We start from the raw sequence: 18,435 nt of genomic DNA on the forward strand, positions 1-18,435 counted from the left end.
ATTTTACATCCAAAGGAAAAAAAGCTAAATACATATTGAACTCTAGTTAATGAATAATATATATACATACTGAATTTCTTAAAGGGGAAGGGTACTGATGTCTGTAATTTACTTTGAAGTACAGTAATAAAATAGATTGATAGAAGGAAGTAAAGCAGGTGTTTCACTATATTTGTTTTATATATGTGATAAAACTGGTATAGTAAAATGTTAATGTAGAATCTGGATAATGGATATATGGATGTTTATTGTAAACTTCTTTTTTTTTTTTTTTTGAGATGGAGTCTCACTCTGTCACCAAGGCTGAGAGTGCAGTGGTGTGATATCTGCTCGCTGCAAACTCCGCCTCCCAGGCTCAAGCAATTCTCCTGCCTCAGCCTCCTGAATAGCTGGACCCACAGGTGCCCACCACTGCACCTGGCTACTTTTTGTATTTTCAGTAGAGATGGGGTTTCACCATGTTAACCAGGCTGGTCTCAAATTCCTGGCCTCAAGTGATACGCTGGCCTCGGCCTCCCAAAGTGCTGAGATTACAAGTGTGAGCCACCACGCTCAGCCTGTAAAATTCTTGAAACTATTATACATGTTTGAAAATGTTCAGATTAAAATGTAATGGAAGTACACATGCAGACACACACACAAACACATGTGTATGCACACGCTCCCTGTCATGGAAAATCAAGAAGCACAACATTTCAAAATGAAAATTTGTTATAAATTGCCATATTCACTTTTTTAAAAACTTTCTAACATAAATGGAATTTGTTTTCAGGTGAAGAAATCTTTTATTGTGTTTAAGGTCCAACTTAAATGTCTCCTCTCTGCAGCTTTCACCCATCCTAATCAATCATCCACTTTTCTTGCTCCCATACACTATATTTGCCTTTTCTGTACAGCAGTCACAATGGTTTGACTTATAACTTAGTTAGGCAACTTCTTTTTTCCTTTTTTTTTTTTTTTTTTTTGAGACGGAGTCTCGCTCTGTCGCCCAGGCTAGAGTGCTGTGGCGTGATCTCGGCTCACTGCAAGCTCTGCCTCCCGGGTTCACGCCATTCTCCTGCCTCAGTCTCCAGAGCAGCTGGGACTACAGGCACCCGCCACCACACCTGGCTAATTTTTTTTATATTTTTAGTAGAGACGAGGTTTCACTGTGTTAGCCAGGATGGTCTCGATCTCCTGACCTCGTGATCTGCCTGCCTGGCCTCCCTAAGTGCTGGGATTACAGGCGTGAGCCATTGCGCCTGGCCTCTAGGCAACTTCTTATCTCACCAGCTCAGGGACAGAAATAAGGTCTACATTTGTGTTCCCCCAGCACATGGAACCAAGGTTTGCACGAAGCAGATATGCAATAAATAGTGGTGAATATGGTTGAGTTTACAGTAATCTCTCCCTGGTTATGAGATTCTAAGATATCCTAATTTAATTATTTGCAACTTTGTGAATATTGCAAAATTTGGATTCCAATAGAAGTGAATGGTGAGTCACTCCTTCAGAAGATACTTAGAAAAAAAACAAACTGGCATTGGGAACTGAAATAAAGTAGAAATGAAGCTAAGGGACTTTTGCAATTAAACGTTGGGAAATTTTTTTAAACAAAAGAGGGCCGATAAGCCCAGGCCTTACACCTGCACTGTGGTGAGGTGCTCAGGATGGCAGAAGCAAAGCTGTGCAAAGCTTCTGCCAACTCAAGGGCTTACAGCAATCAGTGAAGTCATAGGCATCCAACATCAGGACCAGGACAGATAAAGAAAACAAAGCCTCTTAGACAAAATGTTTTACTAGTTTGTGTTTGGAGTAAACCAAATAATATAGAGAATCATTTAAAGAATATTCACCATGACTTACTGCCCAGCTTATGAAATAAAACATCATCAGAAGTAGATCTGGATATTGTAGGGCCTGAAGTCTATCCGATTTAGGGGGCTCTTTTCTTTAGTTGTTTTTTTGTTTTTCTGTTTTTACAGCTATTATGCTATGAATTCGCAGGGAACAGGTCCCAGCAACTTAGGCTTCTTTCCATTGGTTCTCACAAAGTGAGCTTCACAAAGTGGAGAAGGCTGGCACTTCAGGTACTTTTCTCTTTTGCTTCCTTCTTTTTCTGATCCTTTTCCTTTACATGTTTTGTGATACCCTACCTTGTTTTGACCTGAATTGACTCTCCCTTAACTAAGAGAGCCAGACAGACTGCATCTTGGTTCCTTCACTCGCAGCCCCTTGCCCACCCTTCTTCCTCTAGGACTTAATTTGTGCGAGCTGACTCCCAGCACATCCAAGAAGGCAATTAACTGATAAGATACTGTGGCAAGCTATATCCGCAGTTCCCAGGAATTCGCCTGGTTGATAGTACCCTAAGCCCCCGCATTTGTGTCCGGTTGATAGCACCCAAAGCCCCGCATCTATCACCTTGTGATAGATTTAAAGCCACTGCACCTGGAACTGTTTGCTTACCTGTAACCATTTATCCTTTTAACTTTTTGCCCACTTTACTTCTGTAAGATCGTTTTAACTAGACTCCCCCCCTCCCCTTTCTAAACCAAAGTATAAAAGAAAATCTAGCCCCTTCTTCGGGGCTGAGAGAATTTTGAGCACTAGCCGTCTCTCGGTCGCCAGCTAATAACGGACTCCTGAATTCGTCTCAGAGTGTGACATTTCTCTACAACTCGCTTGGTTACAACAGTTTCAGGAAGCTATCTTGGCTCTTAGACTGCTTAATATGCTCAATAAAACATTAATTCTCTCAGCAAGAATCTTGCCTTTAACTTGTTTGTGTCCAACAATGCCAACAGCATGCTGGGGAACACTGTTGATAGGCTCTTCCAGTTTTGCCTTGGTAACATGTGTGGGGCATTCAGTGAATGCCTTGAGTTGGCAGAAGCTTTGCACAGCTTTGCCCCTGCCATCCTGACCACCTCACCACAGTGTAGGTGTAAGGCCTGGGCTTATTGGCCCTCTTTTATTTAAAAAAAATTCCCTAACATTTAATTTCAAAAATCCCTTAGCTTCTTTTCAACTTTATATCCTATTTCAGTCCCCAATGCCATGGTAACATGTGTGGGGCATTTTTGAACAGTTCCCATTCCCTTGATGTCTACAACATAACCTTTCTTGTAGATTTGCATGGATGTGGCCAAAGGAACAACTCCATGTTTTCTAAAAGGCCTAGAGACCATATATTGGTGTCCCTCCTCTTTCCCTGAGTGTTTGTTGTTTTGGAGAATTACCGAAGATAGCAGTTCCTTTTGAAAGGCTAGGGAGCTCTTTTTAATAAAAAGAATATAAAACTATGAATAAATATTAGGTACAAAAATAAAACAAGGCTGGGCACAGAGGCTCACACCTATAATCCCAGCATTTTGGGAGACCGAGGCAGGAGGACTGATTGAGGCAAAGAGTTTGAGACCAAGAGCAACATAATCAGATCTCGTCTCTACTAAAAAAAGTGGGAAAAAAATTAACTGGGCGTGGTGTGCACTCCTACAGTCCCTGCTACTTGAGAGGCTGAGGCAGGAGGAGAGGTTGAGCTCTGAAGGTGGAGACTGCAGAGAGCTGTGATCACACCACTGCACTCCAGCCTGGGAGATGGAGCGAGATCCTGTTTCAAAGTAAAGCAAGAGGTTAATTACAAGAGAAAAGTAAATAGGAAATTATGATTTTTAAAAATCTAATAGTTGCTACTGTGAAAGGAAAACATTTGGGCTTCCCAAATCACCAAACTAAAGGGAAAATTCAAGCCAGGAACTGTTTAGGGCAAACCTGCTTCGCATTCTATTCAAAGTCATCCCTCTGCTCACTAAGATAAATGCATATCTGATTGCCTCTTTGAAAAGGCTAGACAGAAACTCAAAATAATGCAGCTGATTTTCTCTCACCTACCTGTGACTTGGAAGCCCCCTCTCTGCTTTGAGTTGTCCCGGCTTTCCGGACCAAACCGATGTTCATTTTACATATATTGATTGATGTCTCATGTCTCCCTAGAATGTATAAAACCAAACTGTGCTCTGACCACCTTGGACACACGTCGTCAGGACCTCCCGAGGCTGTATCTTGGGTATGCACCCTCACCCTTGGCAAAATAAACTTTCCAAATTAACTGAAACCTTTCTCAAATTTTCTGGGTTTACATTTAGGTAACCACAAAGGGATTCTGAATGCAGATGCCCCTGACCTTTGACAAATGTCCTATGGGTGCCTGGTACCAGCACGAGCTAACTTTATGTCTCAAACCAACAGGACAATTTGCTGAGGTCTGGGAATATCCCCTCCAGAGAATCCCTCATGTCCCAAAATTTGGTCAAGATCTGAAGTTTATTTTGCTGTACAACTTCTCTCTTTTTTTTTTTTGGAATTTTACTTGCTTTCAATAAGAAAGGCAAGTTTTTCTGCTTCCATGACGATGGAAGGCAGGTAACCCCTTCATGGAGTTTGAGCTCACTTCCAATAACGAAGAGGAGGTTGTTGTTGTTGTTGTTGTTTCTGCTTCTAGGATGATAGACAGCCATCTTCAGCCTGAGACCCACCTCTAGGTAAGTAGCTGAATTGGGGTTTTGTCTTGGCTAAAGTTAACAATCAGCTGGTCTTAATTTCTCCTTACCATTAGAGTGCTCAGTAATCATATAAGTTGTGCGATCTTTTGTTTTGCTTAACTGGTTTTTGTTGTTTGTTTCTGTTTTTGTTGTTGTTTCAGTCTTTTTCCCCTTGGGTTTGATCAACTCTACCCAACTTGATCAAATCCAGAGGAAAGTTCCAAATTATGGGGAATAAGGCCTCTGAAGTGGTTAAATTCCCACACACAAAAAAAGGTGGTGTGGTTTGGGAGAAAAATGGCCAGCAAAAGAAAAAAAAAAAAATAGAGAGAGAAGGGAACATTTTTTTATTTTGACTACTAAAGGGGCTTTATTTACATAACTAGGCCACCTTTTTGCTAGCCAGGCCAACTGAAAGCAATGGCTATCACCCCACCCTGAAGTTCAATAGCTAAAGTTTTGCCTTCTTTTTTCCCTACCACACAACAGCCTAAGTTTGGCTCCTAAATCAGACCCTTTCTGGTTTGATATTTGGTACGTCTGAAATAGCAGCAATTTGTCCTAGATGAAATATAGTAATGAGATTTTAAAAGATTTTTTAAAAGGAGCTCAATGGTTAAAAGTCAGCTTAATTAAAAGTTAACATCCAAGATGTGTTTGTATTTAAAAAGCCTTCATGTTTTTGTTTTTGTTTTCTTTTCTCTCCCAGGACTTTCTCCTTTTTTTTTTTTTTTTTTTTGCAAAAGTGTTTTTCTTCTCAGTTGACTGAATCTGTTTTCTTCATTAATAGCTATTGCAACAGAGGGCACTCTGGAATTTTTAAGGAAGACTGTAGTTTAGACACTTAGAAATGTCTTTATTAAAAAACAAAAACAAAGCAAACAAACAAACAAACAAAAAACCATTTTAAGTGCACTACAAAAGCATCACATGATTTAACCTCAAAATAATTCTCCCTTTTTGGAGACCCAGGATTCAGTGTGGGCTCCTCCCAGAGCTCAGAGATCCAGTTAAAAGACAGGTAGTCCCAGGCCAGGTGCGGTGGTTCATGCCTGTAATCCCAGCACTTTGGGAGGCCAAGGTGTGTGGACCACATGAGGTTAGGAGTTCAAAACCAGCCTGGCCAACATGATGAAACCCTGTCTCTACTAAAAATACAAAAATTAGCTGGGCATGGTGGCACATGTCTGTAATCCCAGCTACTCAGGAGGCTGAGGCATGACAATCACTTGAACCTGGGAGAAGGAGGTTGCAGTGAGCCTAGATCGCAGCATTGCACTCCAGCCTGAGCAACAAGAGCAAAACTCCATCTCAAAAAAAAAAGAAAAAAAAAAAGATAGGTAGTCCTTATCTAAATAAAATTTATCTCTGTATATAATCTTATGATAGTTTTCTATATTTTTATGTTTGATTTGACATCCATCTTTAATATCCCTCTAGCACCATCAGACTTTTTCTCTTTGTACCTAATGGTGTACATTTTGCTATTTGATTTTTCAGCTGAGTTGTTTCCTTTAATATGAAAATTTAAGGCTATTTAGCTGACAACTGCCTAGGGTTGTAAAACAGGTTATCAAGAATCTGAAAGTCTAAGACAGGAAAGAGAAAATGTCTTTATGAATCTATAAGATGTACTTCTATCGGCATGACTAATATGTCAATGCATTTATGTGTTGTGTACACAATGTTTCACTACTGAAAATATATAAAAGAGTTCTAATTAGCTGGCTTAAAGAAAAATAAAAGCACTTAAATAATCAAATACTTTATCAGAAAAAGGAAGACTAGTCAAAAGCTTTTTCAAGTTTATGTAACTTAAGTAAAATATTTAATATATAATCTAGCTTTAAAATTATTGGTAAAGTAATATTAGAAATGTCTTAAGAATTGCCAGCATACATTTTTGTTTGCATTTATTAATCAAGCAATTTCATACTTATCCCTGCCAAATACTATAAGATGTTAAACTTTGGCATAGGGATTAGAAAACTATAAACCCAGACCAAAACAGAATGATCTCTGCTTGTGTAATCTTTAATAAATAAGACATTGATATTAGTTTAATAAAAATAGCTACATCTTAAATTTAGTAAGATTACCATAACTTTAATTTTGTGGCTTTAGGCAGTCTAGTCCACAGGAAGTAAGGTTTGTTATCATCTTTGTTTCAAAGCTAAACTATAAACTAAGTTCCTCCCAAAGTTTATTTGGCCTATGCCCAGGAATGAATAAGGACAGCTTGAAAGTTAAAAGCAAGATGGGGTCAGTTAAGTTAAATCTTTTTCACTGTCTCAGTTATAATTTTGCAATGGTGGTTCCATAACTTTAAATGATGACTATCACAGTTTTCATAAATAATCTAGGTAAACAATTAAAATAATTAGGTAAATGTAATAGAATAAATACTTGTAGACACATTCATCATAATTTAGAATCTAAAGTTATATTAAATTAAATAATAGATATTTCATTATTTGGGTATTTTCCAATCAAAATATATTTGTAGGAAAACATTCTTTCTAAAAAAAATTGTGTCCTTTAAAAAAAGTGAAGAATTTTTGTCTAATTCAAAGCTTATTTAAAGACCATGTATAAAACAAGGTAAAAGGAACCAGGAAATAAAAGAAATGTAAAGAAAGTTATAAAAATAAAGAGGTTTTTTTTTGGTAAGAAAGTTTAGAGAGAAATAATTTCATATGAAAAAGAATATTGTATGGTAAATTTAGTCCTAGAGTAAAATGACTGGTTATTTAAGAAGGAGGGATGTTCAGGACAAACTGGAAAGTCCAAGCATGTCACAAACGGTCTATGTAAGTCACCATAAGAGGATTTATAAAACAAACAAAACCAAAAACTTTTATATGATCAAGTTGTCATATTAAGTTTGGTTTGCTTAGAAAAAAGATTAAAACTTTTTTTTAATTAAGTTTATTACATCCGTGTATCTCTCTTGTGAACCCAGAAAATCTCAGACAGGTCTCAGTTAATTTAGAAAGTTTATTTTGCCAAGGTTGAGGACACACCTGTGACACAGCCTCAGGAAGTCCTGATGACATGTGCCCAAAGTGGTCAGGGCACTGCTTGGTTTTATACATTTAGGGAGACATGAGACATCTATCAGTATATGTAAGAAGTACATTGGTTCACTCTGGAAAGGTGGAACAACTTAAAACAAAGGCAGGAAGACTCAAAGTGGGGAGGGAGCATCCAGGTCACAAATAGGTGATAAACAAACTATTACATTCTTTTGAGTTTCTGATTAGCCTTTCCAAAGGAGGCAAATGTATCTATCTCAGTGAGCAGAGGAGTGACTTTGAACAGAATGGAAGGCAGGTTTGCCCTAAGCAGTTTCCAGCTTGAGATTTCCTTAGTGATTTTGGGGGCCCAAGGTATTTTCATTTCATACTCTTTATGCTCTTTTAAAGTACTTGTGACACTGAGTTACAGGGCTTTGACACCTTGGCCTAAAAAGGACCCCAAGTCCTGCTAATTTTTTAAACACTGACAGCCATTAAAGCCCAATCTTCGGGCCCGTTCGAAGATGCCAATCAAAATAAACTGCATTCCTGAAACACAGGGCCAGAAATTAAAGCTATTAAACTCCTCAAGGCCCAGGGACTATCATGGAAGAGATGGGCATGTGAGATTGTGAGGGCCAATTTTAAGAGATAAAATAAGTTATGTTTCTCTACATGTTAGTCATTAATGTCAAAGGCATACTGATGCAAGACCAGCATACAGGCCTCTATGTCAGATTAACAAGGTTTTCTTGAAGCATTAACCAACTCCTAAAGGTTATAAAGGTTATGAAAGGCTTATGAAAGTTATATCTTATGGTCAAGATTAGAATGTTATAGATTGTTTATAAAATTTTAAGAAATGAATTTAATTGACTTCATGCTGTTCTTATTAGGGCTTATTGTTTGGAAAATTAAGTCTCCTCTCTCAAAGAATGAAGGTTTTCACCTTTTTTTTTTTGGAAATCCTTGAGTTAAATGAATAACTTATTTCACAATGGCCTATTAATTCTATTTTGTTATTTCAAGTGTTTTAAACCTTTGATATTTGACAAACTTTCCAAAATCAAATGATAAATTATGTCTTTTTCTGACCTAATTAATCCTTTAAGATATTGTTGGACCTGGCACAGTGGCTCACGCCTGTAATCCCAGCACTTTGGGAGGCCAAAGCTGGGGGATCACGAGGTCAAAAGATTGAGACCATCCTGGCCAACATGGTGAAACCCAGTCTTTACTAAAAATACGAAAATTAGCTGGGTGTAGTGGCATGTGCCTGTAGTCCCAGCTACTTGTGAGGCTGAGGCAGGAGAATCACTTGAACCCAAGGGGAAGAGGTTGCTGTGAGCCAAGATTGTGCCACTGCACTCCAGCCTGGTGATGGAATGAGATTCCACCTCAAAAAAAAAAAAAAAAAAAAAAAAAAAACCAAAAAAAAAAAAAAATATATATATATATATAAATATTATTAACAGGTTCCCTAGAGTCCAAAAATGACATATTTGGCTTATTTGGTATAAAAATTATACAGGAAGCAGAGTCAAATATGAAATGGTGTTTGGTTTTCTTTGGGCTGTATTTGTATAAATATGTTACTGGTGTGTGTTCCAAAATCATGGGAAACTCCTATAATTCTGATATGACTTAGTGTATATTATCAGTAATAATTATAACTGTTATGTTAAATTATCTTATGCCACAGAGATAACAAATTTCCTTGTCAATTGTTTCTTTATGGCTACCCTAAAACCTTTCATCATCCACAGACAACTGTCTTGTTTTGGTCCTCATTAGAAGGTGGTTTTATAATCAACTATAGAACTCTAACAGGTGTTCTTAAATGCAGGTTTCTGATAACTTTGGAGATTGTGACCTTAGAATAGAGGAAAAAACTTTCAGGACTCTCATGGAGAGCTGAAGTGTTCAAAAATATCAAGCAGAACAGGAGTTAACTGTGTAAACTAAACTGATAGAAGACTAAAGTAATCTTTTTAACTTTTTGCTTAAAACGTTGCTGATGCTTTGTTTTTCAGAGTCAAGAAAACTTTTCTTTTAAGCTATTTACAGCTTTTAGCAATTGAGTAAAGTATACTCCCATGAACAAAACTTGGAGCATATTTGTTTCTCTCTGCATAATTTCCCCAGAATTTGGAAACTATTTGTGAGTATTTTTACTTATAACAATACAGTTATTTACATAAGTGCAGTCAGAATTTGTTTTCATTTGTAACAGGACAAAATTGGAGAAAACGGTTATTTTATTAAGACTTTGACTGGAATGGTGTGATTCCCTTGGAATCAAACTTGACTTAGGGAGCCAAGATAGCCCCTTGGAAAAACTGGCCTCTTCACCTTTATCTACACAGCCCCTGTACAGGGTTCCTGACCTGTGGTAGGTAAAGAATGTCATTTTCTGAAAGGCCCAGGAGCCCCAAGTTTACCTTGGAACCTCAAGAGGAGAGGTTAACTCAATTCATAGGTATTTGATGGCACAAATCAAGGGCTGGGCTCAGTTTTAAAGAAGTCTTATCTAAGATTCTTTCTACAGAACACAGTTTCATCAAAGCCAAATTTAAAAGCCTATGTAAAAAATAATTATTCTTACCAGCCTGGCCAACATGGTGAAATCCCATCTGTACTAAAAATACAGAAATTAGCTGGGTGTGAAAGCACATACCTGTAATCCCAGCTACTTGGGAGTCTGAGGCAGGAGAATCACTTGAACTCAGGAGGCAGAAGTTGCAGTGAGACGATATCACGCCACTGCAGTCCAGCCTGGGCATCAGAGTGAGACTCCATCTCAAAAAAAAAAAAAAAAAAAAAAAAGTATATATATATATATGTATGTGTATATATATATTCTTGCTTCACTGTATACAAATAATTAGGCCAAGTATAATAAAGCAAAAAAGACATACCATAATTTGTCTTTAGTAAAGATGGGAAACTAGAGAGAGAAAAAATTGTTTCAAAAAGTATAGTACACCTATCGTTAGATTTTAGTCTTGCCTAATGTTTTGCAATTTTTATTGTTTTCTACAGTTTGGACTGAATTCTAATTTTTCTTGGCTACTAGTCTTCAAAATACTGTTTTCAATTTTTTTCCTTCTTTTTTCCCCATTTTTCCTATTTTGGAGTCACTAACAACTAAGTTGTGCTTTTGTAAAGCTCTGTAAACTGAAGCTAGACAACTTAAACTTCAGAAGAAAATAACAGCAACCTATTTACATACATAAACCACTTTCATACCGACTACTGATGTATGGACTACAGAGTAATGGCCTATATCAATTTTCCAGGATTTTTCTTTTGTTTACTGTTGTTTTTATCCCTTCCTCCCCCTAATTTCTCTTCATAGGACATGAGACATCACAACCTTCTAAAAGTGAGCTTTCCTAATAACTTAGAACCTACCTGTCTAGGAAAAAAACATCCTAACCATGAGAGATCAGACAAAAGCTGGGACCAGAGACTTATTTTCTTCTAAAACGCTTTCTCCAGAAAATTTTTTTAAAGGATGGAGAAAATGTAAAAGGAAAAGGAAAAGATCTTGGTCCCCCAAAATCACTAAGCTAAAGGGAAATTCAAGCTAGGAACTGTTTAGGGCAAACATGCCTCGCATTCTGTTCAAAGTCGTCCCTCTGCTCACTGAGATAAATGCATATCTGATTGCCTCCTTTGAAAAGGCTAAACAGAAACTCAAAAGAATGCAGCTGTTTGTGTCTCACCTTCCTGCGACCTGGAAGCCCCCTCCCCACTTCAAGTTGTCCCGCCTTTCCAGACCAAACCGATGTTCATTTTACATATGTTGATTGATGTCTCATGTCTCCCTAGAATGTATAAAACCAAACTGTGCATGTGTAAAACCAAACTGTGCTCTGACCACCTTGGACATATGTTGTCAGGACCTCTGAAGGTTGTGTCATGGGGGCACATCCTCAACCTTGCCAAAATAAACTTTGTAAATTAACTGAGACCTGTCACAAATTTTCTGGGTTCACACTACAAATATCACAAAATTCAGAAAATGACATCATATTTTTATTTTATTTTTAAAATTAGAGACATGTATTGCTATGTTGCCCAGGCTGGAGTGCAGTGGTTGTTCATAGGCACTATCTTGCGACTGATCAGCACCTGTATTTTGACTTGCTCTGTTTCTGACCTGGGCCAGTTCTCTCCTCCTTAGGTAACCTGGTGGTCCCCTGCTCCCAGGAGGTCACTATATTGATACTGAACTTAATGTGAACAGCTGATTGGCACAACACACTACAAGCCCAGAGCGTCTAGGCTAAAGGGATCCTTCCACCTCATCCTCCCAAGTTACTGGAACTATAGGCACATGCCACTGCACCTGGCTATATCTTTATTAATTAACTGCTTGACACACTTAATGATATTTTTTCTTATATTTTTGGCTGCATAGTTTTTGAGGGCCTCTTCCTATAAAAATTATTTTTTAAATATAATCTTCTGTAGTGAAAATAAAAAAAGATAAAAAGATAATTCAGCCTTTCCTCTATCATGGCTGATCAAATATGTTTTTTAAAACATCTTATTTTGAAACATTACAAAAAGCTGCAAAAATAATACAAAAAATTCCCGCATACTTTTCACTCAGCTTCCCCAAATGTCAACATTTTAAATAACCTTAGAACAATGATCAAAACCAGGAAATTAACATTGGTACAACACCACTAACTAAACTAATGGCTTTATTCTAATTTCACCAGTTTTCTCACTAATGTCCTATTTCTGGTCCAAGATTGAATTCAGGACCCCACATTGCATTTAACTGTGATAACCTGCAGGTCACGTTTGGCAGTCTTCCAAATTAGCCCACCTGGGGCAAGTCTTATGATTCATGGCTTACATCCCATTTCTGAGTAAAGAATCTTATGATGAGTCTCTCAAATCTTATTAAGAGTTCCTCAAACTGTTGATGTACACATTAATATGTAACCTATGGACACTGAAAAGGACACTTATTTGTTTCTGAATCATGAAGTGTTACTGATTGTCTTAAACATGGACATTTGAACTTGTATGTTGTCATCTGTAGCCAATGATTGTAACCTCTGTATTGTGCCCTTCAATGAAAAAGGGCAACTCCAGTATGAAGAGTCCCCCTCCCTTCTCCTAAACTTTCTTATAAAATCATTCCAACTTGTAACAACAAACTTTGGAATACACCCAGCTTTATTAGTGTGTCTTCCCACATTGATCCTCACATTTGGCTTCCAATAAACCTTTATCAATTTATTTCTGCCTCAGCAGCCTTAATTTCCATCAACAAAATGGCATAACTGACAGGATTTCAGAGTGACCTCGCTGGACTACCTAGACCTGCTTCCAACCTTCATGAATGTGCCAGCACAAAATGCATTGTGTTGCTGGACTTCGACGCCCCTGCTGAGTGCTACAGATGACTTCCTCCTGAAATCAATGAAGTTCCTGTCTTAGTTGAAGTTCTGGTTTATTAAAGGTGGTTTCCTCCTTGGCTACGTGGTACAATGACTGTCTCAGAACAAGAGCTGCTGCTATGAATTCAAGATAAGGGTTTTTGTTAAATTCTAGGGCAGGGTAAAATAGAAGCTCTGTAAATTGTTTCCCTGGTGATTTGGGGTGAGATCTTTCCTTAGCTTTTTCCTCTTCCAGTCTCATGAGGGCACTCTTACTCCACTCCATAACTTGTCTCACACAAAGCTTAGATGGGAAGTGCCCTCTAAGACACCTGCTGAGTTTTATGTATAATACTTACCATCTTTCCACTTGCGAGTGCCTAGATAAGTAGTAGATCCACCTAATCCAGGATGGTTATAAGCCGCAGTAGCCAAAATGGAGCTGTTCTGAAAATGCCTAAGATAATTTGTTTGCACACACAATTGAAAAAAAGTTGGTTTTAGATCCAGACAAATTGAATGGAAGATTTACTTCCAATAACACCTACAAGCTTCTAAAAAAATTATTTTAAAAATGCCTCAATTCAAGAGGTAAAAAGATATGTGAAACGATTTGTAAATTTTAATGATTTAGGAGGCTTTCTCCTTCTTGCCTCCAGCTGCTCCTCCTCCTTCAACCCCTGTGATCTGAACTCAGCGCTTTCTGTTTGTTCTCCTGGCTCCCATACACCTCTTAGGCAGAGATTTTTAGAATTTCACAATACACATGTTTCCTTCCCTCAAAAGGCAGAAATATATTTAAATTTAAAACAAGGGGAACAACCAAAACAACTGCAGAATGAGAATAGAGCTGCTGAGATCATAAAAATACGAATCCAACTTTTTTTTTCTAAACCGAGAGATTAATATTTAAAAAATGAGATTCTCAAACATTAAGACATGCCAGGCCAAGCACGGTGGCTCACGCCTGTAATCCCAGCACTTTGGGACGCCGAGGTGGGAAAAACGCTTGAGTCTAGGAGTTCGAGACCAGCCTGGGCAACATGGCAAAACCCCATCTCTACCCAAAAAATGCAAAAATTAGCCAGGCACGGTGGTATGCACCTGTAGTCCCAGCTATTAGGGAGGCTCAGGTGGGAGGATCACTTGAGACCAGGAGGGAGAGGTTGCAATGAGCTGCGATCATGCCACTGCACTCCAGCCTAGGCAACAGGGTGAGACTCTGTCTCAGAAAAATAAAAAAAGACATACTGGGTTTTCTGAGACTCCAGCTAGATACATATTATGGCCCATTGTTGTGCACATCTTAAAATAATATACAGATTAGAACTCAAGTGGTCCACCCAGAACTATAGAGCTAACATGTAGGATCTTCTAAGTTCTCTGTCTACCTCTATATATTTTTTCTGCCTACTTTGAAACTACTGACTTTCCTACTTGTGTTGAGATAAAGCTCACTGTTTGTAGTATTACTAACTTAAGAAGACTTAGAAATTTTGTTTTTCTTATACAATTCAGCCAGTTCAAGCTAAAATGTTAATATTAAAAATCTAACTCTAAACGTATTTGAAACTGAATAAAAGGATAAAAGATTTTTAAAATAAAACTGCCATCAAACTACCCAAAAACTTTGGCTCACAGCCTTCATTAGATTACCTATTGGGACAAATGAAATTTAGCCATGTGGACTAACAGGTTCCAATTTTTTCCAGAAATACTTCAGATCCAACCATCTTTTATAAACTGGTGAGTTTGTATTACTATCTCATGACTAAAATTCTAAAATGAAAGCTATAAGGGCCAGGTGAGGTGACTCATGCCAGCAGTCCCAGCACTTTGGGAGGCCAAGGTAGGAGGATCACTTGGGCCCAGGAGCTCAAGACCAGCCCTGGCAATACAGTGAGACTCTGACTCTACAAAAAAAAATTTTTTTTTAAGTTAGCTGGGCTTGGTGGCATGCATGTGTAGTCCCAGGCACTCAGGAGGCTGTGGTGGGAGGATCACTTGAGCCTGGGAGGTCAAGGCTGCAGTGAGCCATGGTCACACCACTGCTCTCTACCTTGGGCAACAGAGTGAGACCCTGTTTCAAAAAACAAATAAAAAAATAAAGGTATAGGATTTCTATTTGTGCATATATATATGTGTGTTTAGATGTGTTTACATATATACATGTAGTATGTTATATGTTGTATCTACATGATACCCAATTGACTTATAAACAAATGAGCACTCATAAATTAGTAAGCCCAAAGGTTTTCCAAGTTCACATGACTTAAGTAATTCTTTAATAAATAAACTGGCTTTAAAATTATTAGTAAAATAAATATTAAATGTGTGATTTTTGATAAGTAAGACTAATTTAATATTGTTGGTTTAAGAAATACAGCTAAACCTTCTAAGTTATTCACAAAATGCCCATATATTTAACTTTAAAGTTCTTGCTTAGGTGAATATCTGACATTCACAGGCTATAAAAATGGTTAATAGAAAAAAACTTTAAAAACTGAGCACAGGTCAGGCATGGTGGCTCACATGTGTAATCCTAGCACTTTGGGAGGCTAAGGTGGGAGAATCACTTGAGCTCAGGAGTTTGAGACCAGCCTGGGCAACATAATGAGATCTCATCTCCATTGAAAAATATATATATATTAAATTTTTTTAAAAGCTGGGCACAGTTGTTCATGCCTGTTATCCTAATGCTTTGGGAGGCCAAGGCAGGTGGATCATTTGAGACCAGGAGTTCAAAACCAGCCTAAGCAACATAGTGAGACACTGTCTCTACAACATAGTGAGACACTGTCTCTACAAAAAATTTGAAAATTAGTCTGGCCTGGTGGCACTTGCCCATAGTCCTAGCCACTCAGGAAGCTGAGGAGGGAGGATTGCTTGTGCTCAGGAGTTGAGGTTATGATGAGCTGATCATGCCACTGCATGATAATAATTTATTACATGGTAAATTATTTTCCTAAAGCAAAATGACTGGTTAATTATAAAAGAGAAAGTGTAAGACAAGACAAAAGTTCAAACACATCATAAATAGTCTATAGAAATCATAATAGGCCTGGCGCAGTGGCTCATGCCTGTAATCCCAGCACTTTGGGAGGCCGAGACAGGCAGATCACAAGGTCAGGAGTTCAAGAACAGCATGGCCAAAATGGTGAAACCTCATCTCTACTAAAAACACAAAAAGTAGCCGGGCGTGGTGGCACATGCCCGTAGTCCCAGCTACTCAGGAGGCTGAGGCAGGAGAATCGCTTCAATCCAGAAGGTGGAGGTTGCACTGAGCCAAGATAGTACCACTGCACTCCAGCCTGGGCAACAGAGACTCCGTCTCAAATAATAATAATAATAATAATAATAATAATAAAAAAATAATAATAAAGTTCTTTAACATTTTTAAAAATTTGTATGTGATTAAGTTGGCTATAATCAAAAAGAAGTTATAAGTGTTTCTAAAGATTGAGATTTTGGCCCTCTACGTTAAAATAACACTGTCTTAAAGTATAAATTTGCTCCTAGTGAATTATAAGAGGTTTTGATTTTATATTCTACAACCTATTTCTTTTCTAAAACTTCTCAAATTTATATCTCAAAAAATTCTACTTGTGCTATACCTCGCTGCACATGATTCCCAAGTCATGAGTCACTGTTGTTCGTTCTTTATACCCCTAAAAATAGACATCTTTTTCTTGGTTGAAATGATAGTCCTCTCCTTCAAACTTTTTGCCAACTTCTGTAATCTTTGGGTTTTTCTTTTTTCTTTTTTCTTGAGATGAAATTTTGCTTTTGTCACCCAGGCTGGAGTGTAGTGGCATGATCTCGGCTCACTGCAACCTCTGCCTCCCAGGTCTGGAACAAAACCATTTTCCTCTGATATAACTTGATTCTGTAGTCTTGGCTTTTCTCAATACATCTAAATGATTCCCTATAACCAGGGGACTTTTGATGCTGTTACTAAGATATATTTATTGTCTTGCTTAAGATACAAGTTTCCTTGTTTACTTTCCTCAAAAATATAGTGTATGTTCATAACCCTGGACACACTCTTCCTGTATTTTAATTAAATCCAAGTATTCTTTTTTTTTTCTTGCTCTGTCTTCAGGCTGGAGTACAGTGGCACCATCTCAGCTCACTGCGACCTCCACCTCCCGGGTTCAAGCGATTCTCCTGCCTCAGCCTCCCAAGTAGCTGGGACTACAGGTGCGTGCCACCAGCCCAGCTTTTTGTACTTTTAGTACAGACAGGGTTTCACCATGTTGGCCAAGATAGTCTTGATCTCTTGATCTCATGATCTGCTTACCTCAGCCTCCCAAAGTGCTGGGATTACAGGCATGAGTCACTGTGCCCAGCCTAAATCCAAGTATTCTTTTCATTGAGTTTGTCTTCCAGGTTATCTAAATAGAGTTCCAATAAAGCAAAACAATCATATTACAAAAGTTTTTTCTTTACTTTTTAGTAACTAGCCTAAAACTTTTCTAAATGTTTTATCAAGGTAATTCCTGTGACTTACTGTTTTTTGATTACTTTAAAAAAAAAAGCTTTAAAAAGGTGAAGATTTTTTACATACACATAACTTTCTTTCTCTCTCTCTCTTTCGTTTTTTTTTTTCTTTTTTTTTTTTTTTTTTTGAGATAGGGTCTTGCTCTGTCTTCCAGGCAGGAGTGCAATGGCACAATCACAGCTCACTGCAGCCTCAACCTGGTGGGCTCAAGAAATCCTCCCACCTGAGCTTCCGGAGTAGCTGGGATCAAAGGCACACACCAGGACACTGCCTATTTTTTTAAAATTTTTTTTGTTAATTTATTTATTTTTTAAATTTTTGGTCGAGACAGGGTCTCATTAGGTTGCCCAGGGTGGTCTTGAACTTCTGGGCTCAAGTGATCCTCCCGCCTTGGCCTTCTAGTATTGGGATTACAGGGATGAGCCACCACATCCAGCCTTCTATGGGTTTTTTTTGTTTTGTTTTGTTTTGTTTTGTTTTCCTGAGACGGAATCTCGCTCTTGTTGCCCAGGCTGTAGTGAAATGGCATGATCTCAGCTCACTGAAACCTCCGCCTCCCAGGTTCAAGCGATTCCCCTGCCTCAGCCTCCCAAGTAGCTGGGATTACAGGTGTCTGCCACCATGCCCAGCTAATTTTTTTGTATTTTCAGTAGAGGTGGGGTTTCACCATGTTGGGCAGGCTGGTCTCAAACTCCTGACCTCAAGTGATCCATCCACCTAGGCCTCCCAAAGTGCTGCGGTTACATGCGTGAGCCACCGTGCCTGGCCCTTTTTATCTTTTTAAGAGTTCTCTTTTCTTCTCACTAGCACACAGGTTGGCAAACCATGACCCATAGACCAAATCCAGCCTACTGTTTGTTTTTGTAAATAGAGTGTCATTGGAACAGAGTAACATTTGAACAGTAAACACAATAACATTTGAACACATTTGTTCAAATATTATCTATGGCTGCTTTCGCATTTACAACAGCAGGGTTGAGTAGCTGCAAATC

This window comes from Macaca nemestrina, chromosome 7 (genome assembly GCF_043159975.1).
Source record: "Macaca nemestrina isolate mMacNem1 chromosome 7, mMacNem.hap1, whole genome shotgun sequence".
Lineage (NCBI taxonomy): Eukaryota > Metazoa > Chordata > Mammalia > Primates > Cercopithecidae > Macaca > Macaca nemestrina.